Source organism: Castor canadensis, chromosome 9 (assembly GCF_047511655.1).
Source record: "Castor canadensis chromosome 9, mCasCan1.hap1v2, whole genome shotgun sequence".
Lineage (NCBI taxonomy): Eukaryota > Metazoa > Chordata > Mammalia > Rodentia > Castoridae > Castor > Castor canadensis.
In genome coordinates, this window is record NC_133394.1 from 63,266,245 (window position 1) to 63,287,451 (window position 21,207).

The following is a 21,207-nucleotide window of genomic DNA, read 5'->3' on the forward strand; positions in this document are numbered from 1 at the left end:
TATTATTTCCAGTTAAGAGGTATAAATGAATAGTTACTATTAGCATTAAGTTAATGCCCTCTGCATTTCTTAGGAGCTAAACACATGATGCCTGAGTGTTATTTTCTATCAGTAATATTTTCAAACCCTATTTCCTAGTCATTGGGTTTATTATTATTCGCAATATAAAATATCTCCTTTAAGAAAAGTTTTCAATGCTAAAAAAATCAACTCTTGTTATGTAAAATCAACTCTTGCTATGTAAGCATCTGACCGAGATTGGAGCCATGCATTGAAAATATGGGGAAATTTCATAATAAAATAAATTTGAATTCTGTAGGATTTGATTCAATTGGCCTAGAATGTAGAATGGGCATTTTAAAAGTCACTGCCTTAAGTGAATGCAAATAATTTTTGTTGATTAGTTGTTGACAAATGGAAAGAATTTTTCTGTACGAGATTTTTCAATAGCAAAGCAAACCACTGTGACATTATGCTGCTATAAATGATAATAGTATTCTCCTAAAATATCTGAAGTCATTTGAATGAATAGTAGTAATGGCTATTATACTCATCATAATAATGAATATAACAGGTCATTCATTAAGATGTTGAAAGAAAATTCATTGAGATAAAGAGAGATCAGAGAAAGATAATATTAAGATTTGAAAGATAATGTACAGAAAAAGTAATTAGTTACAACTCTAAATAATAGAAACTAGTAATATCCTATATTCTATGGAACAAATTCTATAAACTTTTCCTGTTGAAGTCAATTGTGATCAAGAACATTTAGTCGTGGCTCATGCCTGTAATCCTATCCACTCAGGAAGCAGAGATCTGGAGAATAGCAGTTCAAAGCCATGAGACCCTATCTTGAAAATACCCAACATAAAAAAAGACTGGTGGAGTGGTTCAAGTTGTATAGTGCCTGCCTAGCAAGTGCAAAGCCCTGAGTTAAACCCCAGCACCAAAAAAAAAAAGAAAAAAAGAAAAAAAATTAATTGTATTTCTATTCATTCTGCCAAAGCATATATTAAATCTCAGAACTTTCACAAACAAAAATTTTACTTGAAGGATAATTTTCAATAGCTATCAGTGTACTGATGCAGTCATGGAATTGATAAGGTAGATTTTTTTTTATCATTTTGGATCTTTGTGAAAAATGAGACCTTTAAATTTATTCTTCTAGTTAGTTTTTACAGCACCTGCCATTCTGACTTGTGTGTGTGTGTGTGTGTGTGTGTGTGTGTGTGTGTGTGTGTGAGAGAGAGAGAGAGAGAGAGAGAGAGAGAGAGAGAGAGAGAGAGAGAGAGACAAGGTTTTCTTGTGTAACCTAGGCTGGCTTTGAACTCATAATCTTTTTGCTTCAATCCCCCCATGTGCTAGGATTGTAGGTGTGGACGACCACATCTGGATGTTATAACTTTTATTATTCTCTCTTTTTAATTTCAAAAGTTTATCAAAACAGTAGAAACTTATGAAAATTGTTCTCAAATTTGGAAGTTCTTTTCTAAGGCCTGTAAGAGGCAGTCTTTGTTTTACATAGCACATTTTTGAATGCAGCTTAGTAACACTAGTAAAATGTTACTTCAAATTACATTTCTCTTAAGAGGAAATTTTGAATACGTTTAAAATACATATTAACCCAGTTAGCTACTTTTAAAAACTTCTTTATTTTTATTAAAGATCTAGCAGTAAATCTATATGTGTCACATTTCACTTGAACAATATGTTCATTGGACAGAAAATGAGAAACTTAGAGTTACTATATGACTTCATGACTCTAATGTATTTGAGCTCCTGTTGAATTCAGTATTCAACCACACAAAACATTTTGTGCTGTGATAAGAAAAGCAGATTATCACTTTTCTTTGTCCATGACTATGGAAAGTAAAAAACAGTAGTCTCTCTGATGGACAGGCTACCCCAAATGAGTTATGAGCTAGTTAGTTATGTTGATTTTAATGAAATTGAACCTGATTTGCAAGAATTAAAGCAGTACTTAAAAGGTATTGAACTTAGTCCTGTAAAAGAAAAGCTACATTCCTATCTTTATATAGCAACTTTAACGTAATGCAAATTGTACCATAAACAAAAGGACTGTTTTGAAGTGAGATTTTTTATAATGTGTGCCATCTCTTGACCCTTTTAGACTTTGGACTCCAGCCTGGGATTTGTTTTTGCATTCCTAAAGAAATAGAAGGTAATAAGGGAGTATGGTTCTTCAGGATATAAAACATTTCAATTTCTTTTTAAAGTATTTTTTAATGAATCACTATTCACTCTGACATAGACTATTGCATATCTTTAGCTGAACATGTAACTTTTCCAAGTTTTTTTTTGTATTACTTTTTAGTTATCAGGGTATATACAACAAGCCACTGGATGGTGAGAACAGATATGAATGTTTGGTCACTAGGTCAGCTTGCTTTCCAGGCAGCATATCTTCCTTACCCATTCTGACCTGTGACATTTACAAAGTTCATTTCTTGGTAATTCCTCACCTGACAACAATTTCTGCATGGCACAGAAAGAAACAAAGAAAAGCTTGAAAAGGTTACCAATTTAAGGAAAGGAGATACTAGTATTTTACTAAAAAAGATATCCTTAATAATCTTGAGTGCTTCAGAACTGAGGTTTTATTTTTATTTATTTATTTTTTTCTAGTGTTGCCAACCAAACCCAGGGCCTTGTGGATGCTAGCCAAGCATTCTACTATGGAGCTACATCCCTGTCCCAGACATTATTTTTTTATGACAATAGGTCAAAAATTATTTTTATTATTCTTGGAGATTCCAATGAGAAGGAAAATGCCAAAAGAAGTTACAAGTGCATTTCTACAATAATTTTTGCTATGAGCACACTATTATTAATTAGTTGTTACTAAAAATATTAGCTGCTTCAAATTCAAGTCACTGCAAACTGTGCTAGAGGTATAAAGTTTATTTGATTAATAGTTGAAAAAAGATCTTGCATAACAAGATACTTATCTGTGATTTTTTTTCTGTAGAAGACAAAAGGCAAATGCCATGTACACTTGTATTTATGAAAAAAGAAAAAGATACTATTTGCAAAATCTTCAAGATAAACCCCAATGACTTTATCATGGTCCTAGTATGGGAGATGTATAATTACTTCCAAGAAGAATAAGGAGGACATGAGTCTGTGCAAAAGGAACTGCAGTTCCTTTTGAGAAGATCAGGGGAGAGCAGAGGAAACTGGATATAGGAGAAGGTATGTTATTGGTTATAAATTATGCCGTTCATGACCATGTTGCGCAGTTCAAATCCACAAATTTGATCATTCTGCTATTTTCTAGATGCTTCTGCCTGGTTCTGGGGATGCAAATATTAATATGGTGCCCAATCTTTTAACTTTTGTTTGTGAAAAGATTCGAAATTCAAAAGGAAGAAAAAAAATCCCCTACATTCTCTCAGTTTTGTTTCAGTATCTGTCCAGATGACCAAAGATTCAAAAGCTTTAGATGTATACAAAGCATACAAAATTTTTAAATGTTCTGTCACTAGGCCTTACATTCAGAGACTCTGATTTTCTGTTAGGAGGGGGCCCTGGCACCTGCATTTTAGAGATCTAGTCCTGATGCAGGTGTATTCTTATAAGAACACAATTTGAGATACCCAGTTTTCCCATAGAAATGTTTATTTCTTGTGGAAATGAATATGTTTATTCTCACAGAAAAGATTCAGATTATTGGTTGCTCTGTAATGGTCCTTTTGAATACATTTTAAAAACAACCATGTCTTATAAAGTTCAAAAATATATTTTGATGCCCTAGACTTACAGTTGTGCTTGCACAAAGAGTACCTTGTTGTGTGCCCTTGTCCATCCCTTTCCAGGCCTTCTGCTCTACTGACAGATGTGTGAAGATGCACAAATACTGCTTAAAAACTGGTTCAAATAGATATGTGCAATTGATTCCTAATTTTCTTTAATCCTTTGTTTTTTTTTTCCTAAAGCAAAATTCTTCTCCATTTCCTTTGTAGTTCTCAGATATTTATTACTGTATATAACTTCTGCCTTTCATGCTCATTTTTACTTTAATTTATGGCATTTTAAATGTTGTATGGCAGAGGACAAATATGATGCAATTTACTTTCTGTTCTTTTTCTCCTATTTTTTTTTCTCCAGACCAGAGCTCTTTAGGGGGAAAAATAAGGAAACCAGTTTATTTTTATGAGGCAGTGATCAAACTGGAAGTTTCATTTTTATCATAATGAAAAATATATGGGTTTCATCACTGTCATGATTATACCCAATCATATGAACACATCCCTTTTTTTGGGAAATAAATGAAAAATTCTGAGCAGAAAAGCAATTCTAATGATGTACTGGGCCAGATTTCTTATTCTATAATTTCTTGGTTTAAGCCCTCTCAGAGTGCTTCTTCACCTTTTGTATTAAATAAAATTAGTGGGTCCCCCTAAGTTACAATATGGTCCCAGTTTACCTTTCCAGTTTTATCTTCTGTAACCCTTCTGTGATCGGCTGTACTCCAGGTTTCCTGGGCCTGCATACCTCCATGGTTTTGTTTATGCAGTTTCTGCTCCCTAGAATACACTGCCTCACCTTTCTACACTTAGTTCAGTCCTGTGTTTCCAAGAGCATCACATCTTTTTTTAATATATATATATATATATATATATATATATATATATATATATGTCTTGGCAAATGCATTATTTAAAAAATTTGGACACTAGAACATATTAGTTTCACCTTTCTGACATTTTCTTATTCTGAGTTATATTATGCTTTTAAAAATGCTTGTTTAATTTGTCTCTAGTATGTATAAACTCCACGGGGGCTGGCATGGGGCCTTTCAACTTTATTGTCTGAACTGTGTATGATACAAGTATGAGCCTGGCACCAATAATTTTATTTGTAAAGGTAGGAAATCTAGGGTCAGTTATTTTTTCATTGCTATTCATTCTGGTAAACCTATACCACCATTAAAATTGTAGTTCTCCTCAAGTATTTATTCTTATCTCCTCTAAGTTTACCTCATTCACCCTACTACTCTCCCTGCCCACTTCCTTCTGTTTTCTATGTAATCTTGTTCTTTTGTAAATAAACAATATCTTTATGTCTTTGACTTTGTCCTGCCCAGTAGATAAGAAAGTGGCCCCTGCTACCTACTGGCTCTGTGATCTTTGCAAGTTATTTCAACTTATAGTACTTTCATGTTCTTATCTAAAAGAAAACAGAAGCTAACAATACCTTCCTTATTGAGTTGTCATCACAATTATATTTATAAATCAAAGCACTGTCTGTTACATAGTAATTGCTTAATAGATAATAGCTATTATTTTTACTGACAAGTTATTGCTATTTTGTAGAAACATCATTTTTTATTTATAGCTTCCTTCCAGCAGCTCATCATCCTTATCCTCCAATCTCTTGACTCTCATTTATTTTTCTGCATCTATCTTCACTTCCTTTATCAGGCACTATTCTATAATCAATGATTTGAACTTCTCTCCTACTTTCACCCTGAGATTCCTAAATCATTTTTCTGCTTTTAGCGCTCTGCAAATCTGAGACTTTGAATGAACCTTTGCATTGAATTATTTCATTACCACATATTGACTGTTTGGCACAGCTACAGAGAAAACACTCAATGGGAGCTATTCATATCATGTAAGCATATGGTTACAATCTGAACACTCAGGACTACTGGATATTCTTTTTATTCATTTTTGTTACCTTACTCTTCAGTTGAACCCTTTTACAGTGGTTTCAAACTTTCATTCCTATCTTGTGGTCTTTGACTCAACCTCTACTCTCCCAAGTTAATCATCCTAAAAGTAAATGGAGTACATCTCATGAGGCAGGAACTCTTTCAAGTCCCTACTCAACTCCCTATACATTTGCCTTTTATTTTTGTCAATACTGGGGCTTGAACTTAGAGCCTCACACTTGTTAGGCAGGTGCTCTGCCACTTCAGCCATTCTGCCAGGCCCTTTTTGTGTTGGGTATTTTTGAGATAGGGTCTTGCTGTTTGCCTAGGCAGTCCTCAAATCTCAATCCTCCTGATCTCTACCTCCTGAGTAGTTAGGATTACAGGCATGAGCCAGCAGTGCCTGCTCTACATTTGCCTTTTAAATTTTTTCCTGACACCTACAGTGTCAGGCAGAGGTGTTCCATTTTGTGTTCAAGACTAGCCTATTGCTCAGTGCTTTTCATCCCATCTGCTTTAAATTCCCATGATATCTTATTCATCACTTGTTCCTCTGTTTTCATTCCTTCCTATGGTCATTCCGTAATTCCAGAAAACATGTTTGACTTTTTTTTTTAAGTGGTACTGGGGTTTGAACTCAGGACCTCACACTTCAGAAAACATGTTCGAATCTCATTTTAGGCTCCCTCTTGAGCTTATATCTTTTCCAGCCACAATTCTTCACAAGCAAGTTCTTCAGAGGAGCAGTGCATTCCTCACCTCTATTCAGAACCCCAACCATTGCACTTAAAAATGCCTTTTCAAAGGTGAGTAATACAGCCTCTTAGCTACATAACCCCATGGATACTTGATAGTCTTTATATTAGCCAAACTGCTCATTTTGACACTGTTGCCCACTGTTAAAACTTTCTCCTTTCTTAGCTTTTGTGAAACTGTTTTCTGCTACTTCTCTTTGAACTTTCTCCTTTACTGATCCCTCCTTATCTGTGTTACTTTTAAATAGCTGGTGTTCCTAAGGGTTTTGTTCTTTACATGCTGTCTTTAGATGGAATTATCATATTGATTCATAAAGCTCAAGCTACTGCTATCTGTATCCTTCCACTAAATTTTATACATAAACACCTAAGTGTCTGATTGACATTTCTACCTGAATGTTCCAGAGTTATCTCACTTTAAACATAGCCAGGTTGAGCTCAGTTTTTATTCCCAATAGAGTTAAGTAGGCTCTAGAAAAGCAGGTGTCTCATTTGTTTTATCACTAGTAGATCTCTACCACCTATCCAACTAGATAATAACTAGCATGGAGAAAATAAATATCTGAATAAATGAACTTTCATACTCAGATATGATGTTCCTTATTTTGTGTAAGGTTACTACTATTTGTCAGGTTATCAAACCAAAAAACTGAGGCATTCCAGACACTTTACCAACTCCTTGTTTCTTACACAGCTGATGTGGTTTTGTTAGTATAGTCTCATTCTTATAACTTAATCTCCTGCTTTCTATCCCTTGTACTTACATGATTTAGTCCCTCACTGCCTCTTCCCTGGATTCTTTAAAAACCTTCTAACTACTCTTTTTCCTTCCAGGATTGTGCCTTGTAATCTGTTTTTTAGAACAGATTTTCTAAAACAGGGCTGATCACATGATATAAAAGTCCCATAGGTAGTTTAGAATGTCTAAAAGCCACATTATAAAAATAAAAAAGTAATAGTAGTTTTAATTCTATATTTAATTTAATACAATATGTAAAATATAATACCATTTCAGCACATAATCGATATTAAAATTATTGAAATGCCTTACATTTTAATACTATCTTACAATTTGATGTCATATTTTATATTTACAGTATGTTTAAACATGGAGTAGCTGTATGTGGCTAGTGGCTACCATATTAGAAAGTGTAGCTCTAGATTCTATGCCTCAATGCTAGAGGGCATAGTGACCTAGCACTCAAGAGTCCATCATGACCTGGTGCTTACCTTCTTTCTGTCTTCATGTTTCCATTTACCTTCTTTGACTTTTCATTGTAGTAAATCAGCCTAGCATATGTAGATGTTATTTATTCTATCTGGAATGCCCTCTCTTATTTTTATTTACCTATGATTTGCCTAATTTGAGATGACCACGCCCTCTTTGTATTGCCACTGTACCCTTATGCTCTCTTTTAGCAACTGCTGTAATATGTAGCCTTGAATAGTTATTTGTTCCTCTTGCTAAACTGTGAGCTAATCAAGAGTAGTGACCATATTATAATCTTCATTGCATCTACAGTTATGTACATAGTTGACTACAGGAATGTTCAATAAACTTAATTGCGTAATACATTACTGGTAAATATCTGTTGAACAGAATTCAAGTCTATCTCATTATATGTAGTAGTTCTGCTTTTAAAAATTACACATTCAAGTCAAGTGTGGTGGCTCATGCCTGTAACCTTAGCTACTTAGGAGATGGAGATTGGGAGGATTGCCATTTGAGACCAGCCTGGTAAAAAGTTAGTGAGACCCCACTTCAACAAATAGCTGTGTGTGGTGGTGCACATCTGTATTCCTAGCTAGGTGAGAGGCATAGGTAAGAGGACTCAAGTTTGATGGCAGTTTGGGCAAACACACAAGATCCTATCTAAAACAATAACCTAAAGCACAAAGGCCTGGAGGCATAATTCAAATGGTTGAGTGCTTGCCCAGCAAGTGTGAGACCTTGAGTTTGAGCCACCAACAAAACAAAACAAACAAACAAACAAAATCATACACATTCAAGGTAGAAAAACAGAACATTTTTAAAAAGGGAGAAACACTAAGAATTGTTCAAAACTGTTTATATATGATATAAGTTTTATAAATTGTTATAAATGAGTTATTTTAAAATAAATTTTTATGTGTATTTTAAAGTATGATATATTTTGGTACATAGTATTTATTGCATATAGTACATAGTATATATTGCAGTACATTTTTAGCATTTTAGTACATCACTCAAGATGCTTTAAAAACATACATGTATATATTTGAATGACTAAATAGCTATCTTATTAATCATCAAAACTTACTGAACTTTTTTCTGTTAGTCCTTTAGTATTTTTATATATGTATGTATTTATTTATTTATATTGTATTATTGGAGGGCTTGAAGATCAAACTCAGGTGCATGCTAAGCATGTGCTTTCTACCACTGAGCTACACTCCCAGCTAAATTTAGTGTATTTATAACCTTTTATTGTTATAAACATCTGGAAACAACTTGGTTTTTATGTTTTACTACCTTTCTAGGAATTTTTTTTCAAAGTAGGTGAAATTATTGGGTCAAAGAGAATATGTATTTTAAAGACTAGTATCTTGTGGGTCACCTGCCTTAGATTCAGCACATCAGCCCAGCTCCCTGGGCTTTCTTTCTATTCTTCAAGGGATGAATAGGAAGAAAACAGGAAGGAAGCAGGAGTCTTCAGTCTACTGTGAGTGGTGACAGTGGAGGAAAGCTGCCTTATTACTACCAAATAATGCTGACAAGAATGAATTATTTGGAAACTGCATTATCTTTGACTATTTGGCTTTAAATTGATGAGTCACAGTTGAAAGATAAACCAAATGTGAATGAGAGTTAACAAAGGAGTTAAAAAAAAGGCTCTTTTATTAGACTGTAGAGAAGAAAATGGTAGATATAACAATTCCATTTGAATTACTTGTGAGGATTTAATGAGAGAACACATGTTAAGAGCTCAATAAGGTTTTGGAGCTCAAAGAAATATATGTTACCTAAGAAAGATGAAGAATTGATTTTATTGGGTAAAATATGACATTGAGACTTATCTTAAAATTCTCCCACAAATGCTAACCTATTATAATTATCTAATCTATTCTGAAGAAGGCATGTGAGCATGCTTTGGCGTTCATCTGGTTCTTGCAGAGAACATTTTAGCTTTTTGTTTTTAATTTCAATCAGATGAATTTTGAAATAGTAGTATTATCCTGCTACAAATGGTCATTTTATACTCTCAATGCTATGCTACATGATATTATCAAATAGTATATGGGTCATATTCTATTCAAGACTTGGGTGAGACATTCATCAACTTGGATGAGAAATTCAGCAAAATGAAAGAGATCCTAAAAAAATCTTAGAAAATTAAAAGTTGAATAAATGAAATAAAAAAAATGCAGTGGGAAGCATCATTTTAATAGAGTATGTCTTGCAGAAGAAGGAAATGTCTTAGACTAGGTTGAGTAGAAGAAAGAATATCATGGATTGAAGACAAGACTGATTAAGGAATATTACATTCAGGTAGTGTGATAAAGAAAACAAATAATCATAACCACGACTTTCAAGAACACTGCAATCAAGGGGCAACCTAGGAATCCTTTGGTAGAAGAATGAGCTGAGACACAAACTAAAGTCATACAAAACCTATTTAATGAAATTATGGCAGAAAATTCCCCAAGTATGGGGAAAGTGCATGAGGTAATTTAGAACTGCAAATAGGTATAACCAGAAAAGCAACCTTCTGCATCACATTTTAGTTAAAATGCCAGGAACACAAAGAACAAAGAAAGAACATTAAAAATTGAAAGAGAGAAGTGCCAAGTTACTTACAAAGGCAAAGTCACCAGAATTACATTAAGACCTCTCAGCAGGAAACCTTAAAGCCAGGAAGTCATGGAATAATTTACTTCATGAGTCGAAAGTAAACAATTGCCAAACAGGATTACTATACCTAGCAAATCTATCCTTTAAAATTGATGGAAAAATAAAGACCTTCTAAGATAAACACAAAATAAATCAATTTATGTCCATCAAGTCAGCATTGCAGAAGATACAGCCTCTATTATGATGATGTGTGATCCTTTTATTTCTAGTTTCTTTAGGGCTTTTATCATGAAGATTTGTGGAACTTCATCAAAGGCCTTTTCTGTACCTTTTGAAATGTTTGATCCTAAAAACTACCACAAGAGTCTTAGATCTAATACATATCTTCTGCAAAGAAGCAGGATACAAAATCAACATACTAAATTAGTAGCTTTTTGATACACCAATTATAACTCTGAAAAAGAAGTCAGGAAAAACAATCCCATTTATAACAGACCCAAAAAATAAAATAAAATGCCTAGGCATAAACTTAACCAAAGATGTTAAAAAACTCTACATTGAAAGATATAAAGCACTGAAGAAGGACATTGTAGGAGACTAGAACATGGAAATATCTCTTATGTTCATAGATCAGCAAAATTAAATTGTAGAATTGTTAATATTGTTAAAATTCTTAAAGAATTGTTTAAAATGTCACCAGAAGCATCTACAGATGCAATGCAATCCTCACCAAAATTGCAATGGCATTCTTCACAGAAATAAAAAAAAAATCCTAAAATTCATAAGGAAACACAAAAGACTCCAAATATCCAAAGCAATCCTAACAAAAAGAGCACTCACAATATCAACTTCAAACTATACTACAGAACTATAGTGAGAAAGATAGCATGGTACGGGCACAAAAATAGATGTGTAGACCAATGAAATAGAACACCAGAAACAAACCCATTTAGCTATAGCCATCTGATTCTTGGCAAAGGTGCCAAAAACATACATTGGAAAAACATCTCTTTAGCAAGTGTTACTGGGAAAACTAGATACTCACTAAACTAAATTGCTATATTTCACCCTGGGAAAAAACAAAATAACTTTAAGTAATCAAAGACCTTAACATAAGACCTGAGACTTTGAAACTATTTGAGTAAGTCATAGGGTAAACACTTCAGGATTTAGGCACAGGCAGACTTTCTGAATAGCACTCTAATAGCTCAAGAAATAATAGCAAGAATTGAGAAATGGGATTGCATAAAGTTAAAAAGTTTCTGTATAGAAAAAGAAACAGTTGCTAGAATGAAGAGTAGTCTATAGAATGGGAGAAAATCTTTTCTAGCTATACATTCTGACAAGACATTAATATCCAGTATATACAAAGAATTTAAGAAATTAAATATCAAAAGAGGAAATAATCTAATCAATTATGGGCAAAGGGTACATTGTAGCATTTACAAAGGTTCTTACAATGTATAAATATATCCTACTTGAATCACCCCCTCCACTACTCTCTTTAACCTCCCCTCCCCCGATTTCTGGAACCCTTTCAGCAGGTATCATTTTTGCATATGTACATGTATACACATTATTTGGGCCATATTCATCCTCCTACCCCTTTCTCCACCACCTCCCCCTCCCACTGGTGCCAACCCCCGTTCCCCTCTGAGTAGAACCTGTTCCACCTTCCTGTTCTCTGATTTTTTAGAAGAAAAAAACATAAAAGATAAGAAGAGAAACATGGCTTTTTTGCTAGTTTGAGATAAAGATAGCTACACGGGGAGATTCCTTCTGTTATTTCCATGCATACATGTATTACAACCCAAATTGGTTCATCTCTACCAGTCCTCTTCACTACTCCCTAGTCTCCTTCCCATAGTGGCCTCAGTCAGTTTAAGATTACTTTATTCATTCCTACACAGTGAGCACATCAACCACATTCAAGTTTTTGGTTTCCTTCCCTTTCCCTATTCCTAACGTGCATGGCCTCCCCTTAAAGTGACCTGTGGCCAGTAATATTGCTTCATTTGTTTTAGGTCTATAATCTGCATATGAGGAAGAACATGTGACTTTTGGCCTTCTAAGCCTGACTAACTTCACTTAAGATGATGTTCCATCCATTTACCTGCAAATGACAAAGTTTCATTCTTCTTTGTGGCTGAGTAAAATTCCATTGTGTATAAATATCACATTTTCTTAATTCATTCATCAGTAGTGGGGCATCTTTTTTCCATAGTTTGGCTATTGTGAATAGTGCTGCAATAAACATGGGTGTGCAAGTGCCTTTGTGGTAACCTGACTCATATTCTTTTGGATTTATCCTTAGGAGTGGTATTGCTAGATAGTATGGCAGATCTATTTTTAGTTTTTTGAGGAGACCGCATATTGTTTTCCGTAGTGGTTGTACTAGCTTACATTCCCACCAGCAGTGTATAAGGGTTCCTTTTCCCCTGCATCCTCGCCAACATTTGCTGTTGGTGGTGTTCTTGATGGTAGCTATTCTAACAGGAGTGAGGTGGAATCGTAGCATGGTTTTGATTTGCATTTCCTTTATGGCCAGGAATGGTGAGCATTTTTTCATGTGTATTTTAGTTATTTGGACTTCTTCCTTTGAAAAAGTTCTGCTTAGTTCAGTTGCCGATTTCTTTATTGGGTCATTGATTTTGGGGAAGTTTAGTTTTTTGAGCTCCCTGTATATTCTGGCTATCAGTTCCTTGTCTGATGTATAGCTAGCAAAGATTTTATTCCATTTTGTGGGTGGCTTCTTCAATTTAGAGACAATTTCTTTTGTTGTGCAGAAGCTTTTTAATTTGATGTAGTCTTATTTGTCAATTCTTTCTTAGTTGTTGAGCTGCTTGATTTCTACTGAGGAAGTCCTTGTCTATGCCTATTGCTTCAAGTGTATTCCCTGCTCTTTCCTATACTAGATTTAAGGTGTCAGGTCTGATATTAAGGTCCTTAATGCAATTTGAGTTAATACTTGTACAAGGTGACAGCATGGATCTAGTTTCAGTTTTCTGCATGGAGATATTAGTTTTCCCAGCAACATTTGTGGAAAAGGCTGTCTATTCTCATTGTATGTTTTTGGTACCTTTGTCAAAAATTAGGTGGGCAAAGCTGAGTGGATTCATATCCAGGTCATCTATTCTGTTCCACTGGTCTTCGTGCCAGTACCATGCTGTTTTTATTGCTATGGCTCTATAGTATAGTTTGAAGTTGGGTATTGTGATACCTCCAGTGTTTTCGTTTTGCTCAGTATTGCCTTGGCTATTTGCAGTCTTTTGTGTTTCCAAACGAACTTTAGGGTAGATTTTTCAATCTCTGTGAAGAATGTCATTGGGATTTTGATGGGAATTGTGCTGAACACGTAGACTGCTTTTGTTAGCATAACCATTTTTACTATGTTGATTCTGCCAATCCATGAGCATGGGAGCTCTTTCCACCTTCTGTAGTCTTCTCTGATTTCTTTCTTCAGTAGTTTGTAGTTTTCCTTGTAGAGGTCATTTACATTCTTTGCTAAGTTTACTCCTAGGTATTTGATTTTTTTCTTTTTGGAAGCTATTGTAAATGGAATTGTTTTCCTCTATTCTTTCTCAATCTGCTCATTGTTGATGTATAGAAAGGCTACTAATTTTTGTAAGTTGATTTAGTATCCTTCTACTTTGCAGAAGCTGTTTATGGTATCTAGTAAGAGTTTTTGGGTGGAGTTTTTTTTGGGTCTCTTAGGTATAAGATCATGTCATCCAGCAGACACTTTTCGAACAAGAAATACAAATGTCCAATAAATACATGAAAACATATTCAACATCTTTATCCAGCAGGGACACATATCAAAACTACAGTGAGAGTTCATGTTACCCAAGTCAGAATGGCTATCATCAAGAATTCAAAAAATAACAAATGTTGGTGAAGACATTGGGGAAAAAGAACCTTGATACACTGCTGGTGGCAATATAAACAAGTATAGCCACTGTGGAAATCAGTATGGAGGTTCCTCAAAAAATTAAAAATAGAACTACCATGTAAGCCAGTCCACTACTTCTGATTATACGCCTAAATGAATCAAAGTGAGTTTACTGTGGAGATATCTGCACACACATGTTTATGTTGGTACTATTCACAATAGTTACATTATGGAATCAACCTAGATGCCTGTCTATGAATGAATGGGTAAAGAAAATGTGATACATACAAACAATGGAGTTTTATTCAGCCATAAAGAAAAATTATGCCATTTGTGGGAAAATGGATGAAACTCAAGATCATCATGTTAAGTGAAATAAGCCATTCTCACAAAGATAAGGATTGAATGTTTTCTATTCATATGTGGGATTTAGGGGGAAAAAAAGGACATGATAGTAAAACAGGGATTTTAGGGATCTGGAAAGGGAAAAGAAGATAGGAGAGGGAGATAAGAAGGGGTAATAAAGGGGTGAATATGATCAAAGTGCATTATATACATATATGGAAGTGTCATAATGAAATCCATCTGTTTGTACAGTTAGTAGACAATAAAAAAAATTGAAAAAAAAGTTGTAGTGGCACATTCTTGTAATCTTAGCTACTTGGGAGGTAGAGGCAGGAGGATCATGAGTTAGAAGGCAGCCTAGGCAAAGTCAGTGATATACCATCTTAAAAATTAATTAAAACTAAAGAGCTGGAGGCATACCTCAAGTGGTAGAGTATTTGCCTAGCAAGTGTGAGGCCTTGGATTCTATCTCCAATACTAAAAAAACTGATAAAAAAAAAACATTGTGAGCCTAAACTAAATACATCCCATTCTACTTCCACTTAGACTCACAAAAATGCCTGCTGTTGAACTGTCAGCATGTCCGTCTGATATGAAGCCATGTTTGATAAATGGGAAAATGGTAGTGGGAAGAAATAGGAGTTTCAAATAAATTGTGGCAGGGGCCCTTGAAAGTGAATGTCTTTGCACTATTCACAATAGCCAAGTTATGGAAACAACCAAGATGCCCAACTACTGATGAATGGATCAAGAAAATGTGGTATTTATACACAATGGAATTTTACTCAGCCATGAAGAAGAATGAAATCTTATCATTTGCAAGTAAATGGATGGAACTGCAGAACATCATTCTGAGAACATCAGAAGTCCAAAAATTGTATTTTCTCCCTCATATGCGGTCTTTAGATCTAGGGCAAATGCAGCAATGTTGTTGGACTTGGATCACATGACAAGGGGAGAACACCCAAAACATGAAAGCATTTGATGTCCCCACTCCAGAGGAACTAACACAGAAACCTTAAAGAGACAGAGGTCAACATGAGAAGGGGATCAGAAACCAGTGTAAAGATCAGTTAGAGATGAATCAACCTGGGTTGTAACACATTTGTACATGAAAGCAATGCTAGGAATCTCTTTATATAGCTATCCTTAACTCAACTAGCAAAAATGCTATGTCTTCCTTATTATGCTTATGTCTTCTCTTCAACAAAATCAGAGATAAGGGCAGAACAGGTTCTGCCTAGAAACTATGTGGGGAGGGAGGGGAGACGGTGGGGGAGGGGGACAGGGGGAAGAAATGACCCAAACAATGTAATATATGTGAATAAATGAAAAAAAAAAAGAAAGAAACTGAGGGTCTTTGAATCATTAACTTCTTTGGTTTTCCAGTAATCTCTCTTCTGGTATTAGGCAACCCTGAAGAAAGAGAGAGAGTTCCATAATGCAGAGGATTCTAAGGTGATTGCCAGCAAAGCTGTGTAATACACTTACCTTGCAGTGCATTATGATACATGGCAGTTTATGAAAGCCCAGTTACACAGATTATAAGTTACATTTTCTAGTTTTAGCATCGTAGTACAAAATGTCCAAGTATCTTAACTAAATTCTTAAGAAATGATGATTCATAGGTAATACTAATAAACAAAGTGCAAGTAAAAGACAAGAAAGGGACAGAGCCAATACTTGTCCTATTTCTAGCAGGAGCTATTATCAGCCATGTAATGAGATGAAAACAGCATTGGTGTAATCAGACTGGAAGAGAGTAGACACCCTGATTTCAGAATTTTCAAGAAAAATATTTAAACATGAATTTATACATATTAATTTTAATAAGAGGTCATTGTCATTACCAAGACATTTAGAAATATAATTTATTTCATCTTTTAAAATCTTATATTTTGTAAGGGAATTCATAGTGTAAAATGTTAATATAAAATATCTTAATAAAACAATATTTAAATTAAAAATCATTGTGTACTTAGATATTAAAAAACCAGAATTCAGGGATATAATAATTAAACCAAACTTACTGCTTTCGCTACTCTTCCTTTAAAATTTGTTTGGTGTGTTGGTTTCCCATTTATCAACTGGGATGAAGGACAGGACAGGCAAAAGGGCCTCCCTAGTTTCATTTCTTTTTATTTTTAGTGGTACTGCGGTTTGAACTTAGGGCCTCACACTTGCTAGGCAGGTGCTCTACTCTACTATCAGCCCTTTTTTGTGTTGGGAATTTTCAAGATAGGGTAATGTGAACTATTTTCCCAGGCTGGCCTTGAACTTTGATCTTTCTGATCTCTGCTGGGCGTGAGCCCAGCTCCTAGTTTCTTAGGTGACCAAAGTTCTTATGTAGCTTTAAGTTGTTAACACAGCCTTGATTTAGTAGTATAAATTTTCTGGTCCGGGAAATAATCACAACTCCAAGCTTGTTGAAGTATTAAATCTTTTCTTCTCACCCAACTAGGGCCTGGTGCAGGAGAGAATCTGCAAGACAGTGGGAAGAGATTCACTCTTCTCCAGTGAGTGATTTTATTATTCTTTTATTCTTGCTTACTGAAGTTTATGATCTCTTACTATTTGGGGCATGAAGGTACAGGAGGAAAAGGGATGCAGGGAATTACTGCTTGATTGATACTGCCGTAAGGTTGCTTGTGTTATCTCCACCTAAGATATTTGTAATTTGCAGTTGGACCTCACCAATGCAATTTCGCATTATGAGGCCAGCATATTCCCCAGTGTCTTTTAGGCTCTCTTCTGAGTAGGGCTCCATCTGGGCTCTGAGATTTAGGGACCTTTGATTTGCCTTTGAAAAAGAGAGCATATAATTCCTAGATGTGTCTCCCTTTTCTAACACGGACCACTTGACTCATCTCTCATGTTTTCATTTTGTCAGTTGTGAGGCTTACACCAACCTGTTATGTCCCCCTGCTCCAGTGAACACCTGTCAAGTCCTCTGAGGGTTCCAGTAATCCTGAAGCCAGAGCTGAGCTGAGCAGTGCAGTAGATACTCATGCCCCTGCCCTCCCATGGGCATCATGCTTACCATGCAGCACAATCTTTCCAAGAAGTCTTCTTCACAGTCTTAATTTCCAGAAACTTGACCTTTTTATTCTGGATGTGGATGAGAAACTTGAATTTTGGCAAGGTGGCCCCTCTCAGATCTCACTTTGATGTCTCAGCTTTTCCAAGTTTTTGTGCTATAATGGTTTTATGGCAAAAAGTACTTCAATTTTACCACCTTCTCCAATGGGAACAAGATGTCGTTTTAATTTTTAAGGTTAGATTCATTGAATACTATTTTATTTATCTGTTTTGTGCCTTAGTCATCATTTAAGAATCTCAAAGGGAAGCCCAACTGCAGAATAATTTGGCAAGGAGCTCTTAACCTTTCGAATTTGAGATCTGATAGCCTTTAGGAGAAAGATGGAAGAGTGAATCAATTGCTTTTAATTAGGGACAGGTTTCAAAGGTACAGGGATGAGGTCAATGTAATTTAAAACAATTTAGCTTGAAGTGGTTTGTCTTTTTTTAATAACATTTATATCTCTCACATAATTTTTCTGGCTATACATTCAGAATTGCAAACTTCAGCCCTTTTATTATAAGGTAATGATTGATAATCAATTAACATTTCTGTTAGATGCCAGAAGAGGAAATTCTATTGGATTAATGAATCACTGTTATTTTAGCTTCTGAACAAGTGTTTACATGCCATAAAAGTGTCTACATGCCATAAAAGTGTCTCCAACTCTCAGATCACCAATTTTCAATTAATTTTGCATTGTGTCTGTGGCTTGTGCTATTCTGATACTGTCTCTACATTACTCTGAAAACCCCTATTGCAGTTATTTAGAGACAAGACAACAGCTGTTATTCTTCCATTAGACTCATAGAGTGACAGAATAATGAATACATTTATAGCTTAAGATGGATTTAAAAATGATTAAGAGAAATCCTTTTTAAAAGCAGAAATATAGCACAAAGGTTATATTAAACTTTGCAATGAAAATATTCTTATTTTCACCATAGCATGATGAAGATATAAAAAGAAAATTAAATTAAGTGTCCTTAAAGCTGTTGAATTTTACTTCAAAGACTTGTCAAAATTTTTAAAGAATGCTTCAAGAAAATAGACCAACATGAAAATCTGACTTTGGCTTATATATAAATGAACTGAATTTAAGTAATCACAAAGATCAGCTTGCTAAATTTCTAAATGTTCAAAACCATTTAAAAATTTGCTTTTATTTATTTTAAGGTAGCCCCTCTAATCAAGTGTTTCATAAAATACTGCATGACTTGGGACTGTCAATTTAGTACAGTTAACACTCAAAGGATAAGAAAGAATAATACTGAAGAATGAACACTTGCTAGATATTAACAGAGCAATCCAGGTGACATCCCTTTATGAGAGAGAAAATACCAGTGCTTAACTATGCCTAAAAAAGCTGCACATAACTGTTTTGATTAAAACAAGACATCTTAAGAAATGAAGTTTGGCATAAAGGTACCATAGTGAGGTAGATTTTCCATGGTTATGCAGTTGAAAAGACCAACCCAGATGCAGGAGTTAGCTAAGGAAGACTTAATTAAAAGCAAGATACCTAGCAAGGCATTTCTGCAGAAATGTGCAAAGACCAGAAATATATATTTAAAAATTAAACCTTTAGGAGTCAGCAAAGCTAGAGACCACCTACTGCCAAAGGTGCTTGTGGGTGGAGGGACTTTCCCCAGGATAGTGAGAAAATACCATCATAGAGGTACCTAACTCTGGGTATAAAACTTAGCAAGTTTGCAAAAGATTCTAACTAGAGTAGATATTTTAAAAAGTAATTTGTAGATAGTGTTCTACATATGGTTTATAATTTGTTGTTACTTTAAACTATAAATTCTTTTAAATAACTTATTTAAAGATAAGCCAGTCCATCAGTAATATATGTCTTTAATGAGGAGTTATACATTATCAAAGTAAATTATTTTAGAAACTAGGTGAACCAGCAAAAAAAAGAACTAGAATTTATCATTGTTTCCTTTCTAGAAAGTCAAGCTTACCACATAGCAACAACTTAGAACTGCACAGAAGAGATACAGGGACTTGTGGTTATGAAATTGAAATGCTCATTCAGTATTGACTAAACAAAAATGCATCATGACTTATAGAAAAAATTAAAAAAACCTTTGCTTATATATTATTATCACATCAGGTAAGCCTAAGATACATTGGAATTTTGAAACAATTCCAAGGGTTTTTTATAAATGGTTTCATTAAGTACCAATGTCTAGAGAATACTGCCTGTTGAATAAGAAAATTTGCCTTATTAGGGAGGATAAGTGGGTAACTGGGGATGGAGGAAGAAGGTTAAGAAGAGAAAAAGTCTCCTTCATCTAGTGATAAAGTTTCTACTTTTCTAAATATCTGCTCCAGAAAGATTTCTTCTTTTCTCCTTCCTTCCTTCCTTTCTTCTTCCCTCCCTCCCTCCTTCCCTCCCTCCCTTTCTCCTTCCTTCCTTCTCATGCAAGAATTGGTTAAAACAGAAGTTGGCCTTTACTATTCTTCTCTACTTTCCCTCACTTTGACCTTTGACAGTTTAGAAACCACTGTTAATCAGAGATACAAGGCTGTAGGTAGAGACAAAGCCTCAATTCCCACTGAAGGCTTCTTTCCTGCAGGATGAGGAGAAATTTTAATCTTGAATGAAGTCCAGTATTGTGATTATTACATGAGACAGGATTTATACTTACTTTATTGAAACTATTGTATTACCAAAGTGACTAGAGTTCTTTTATTACCTGAGTATGACCCCCAAAGTTTTGAAGCTGACTTGAGTTTATTTTTTTTTAAGGAAAAACGGAAGTAATTTAAGAAGAAACACTTAAAAGAATTTATCTTGTTAAATGCTTTGTATTACAAAGTGTGTAGGGAATAGGCTAATTAATTATTTTAAATTAAACATTAAATTAAGCTAAATATTAAATTAAATATTTCAAGAGTATACCATAAAAATTGCTAAAAGCTTTGGGCTTTTAAATGATGAACATTTTTCTAGAGCTAATAGAACATAATGATGCACAAGTGTGTAAGGATGTGCAGTGCTTTGACCAAACAGAGTGTAGGGAAGCACACGCCAGCTACTCAGTCTCTAGCCACCTGAGACTGAACTACAGACAAAAAGACTGATAGATACCTGTAAACATGGGAAAACAATTCCACACAAAGAATATGCATTTATATTGAGTCTTTTCTCAGAGGCTTTCCAATTCACAGTGGGATTTCTGGTTTCAATGGGTGTCAAGCTCTTTTCCTACACAGATCCAGGCTGAGAGAATTTTGATATCGCCACATCCTCAGGAACAGACAGAAGAAAACCATTCAGCTGGGGTTGTTATCAGTTATCACAGAAATATAGTTTACCTTCACCATTTATTAAGGAGGGCTTATAGCTGCAGTTTCCTAGTCTGTTAGGTAAGAGTAAAATTTTTATCTGAGAGAACCATTTTAATCCTTTTGCTGAAAAGATACTATCTCAAAGATTTGTGTTGTAAAGGAAGGAGCATAAAGTGGACAGCCAAATATTGGCATTACAGTGGCAGGTTTTTTATATTTCATGTATATTTATTCATGGCAGAAGATATTTCATTTTTTCTTTTGGTTCTGGACATTAAACCAGGTATTGCACCTGTTAGGCAAAGTGATCTAGCACTGAGC

The 21,207-nt window shown here is 34.7% G+C and overlaps 1 long non-coding RNA gene and 1 pseudogene across 1 annotated transcript in view; one reads left to right on the top strand and one right to left on the bottom strand.

Annotated features, from left to right (window-relative positions):
* Nucleotides 1–21,207, bottom strand: part of LOC141410919 (bifunctional heparan sulfate N-deacetylase/N-sulfotransferase 3-like) — a 162,605-nt pseudogene that overhangs the window by 19,956 nt on the left and 121,442 nt on the right.
* LOC141410921 (uncharacterized) overlaps nt 16,967–21,207 on the top strand; it is a 45,621-nt gene continuing 41,380 nt past the window's right edge. The window contains exon 1 of the long non-coding RNA XR_012435723.1: nt 16,967–17,020. This is a non-coding gene — a long non-coding RNA (uncharacterized lncRNA). The remainder of the gene's footprint in view (nt 17,021–21,207) is intronic.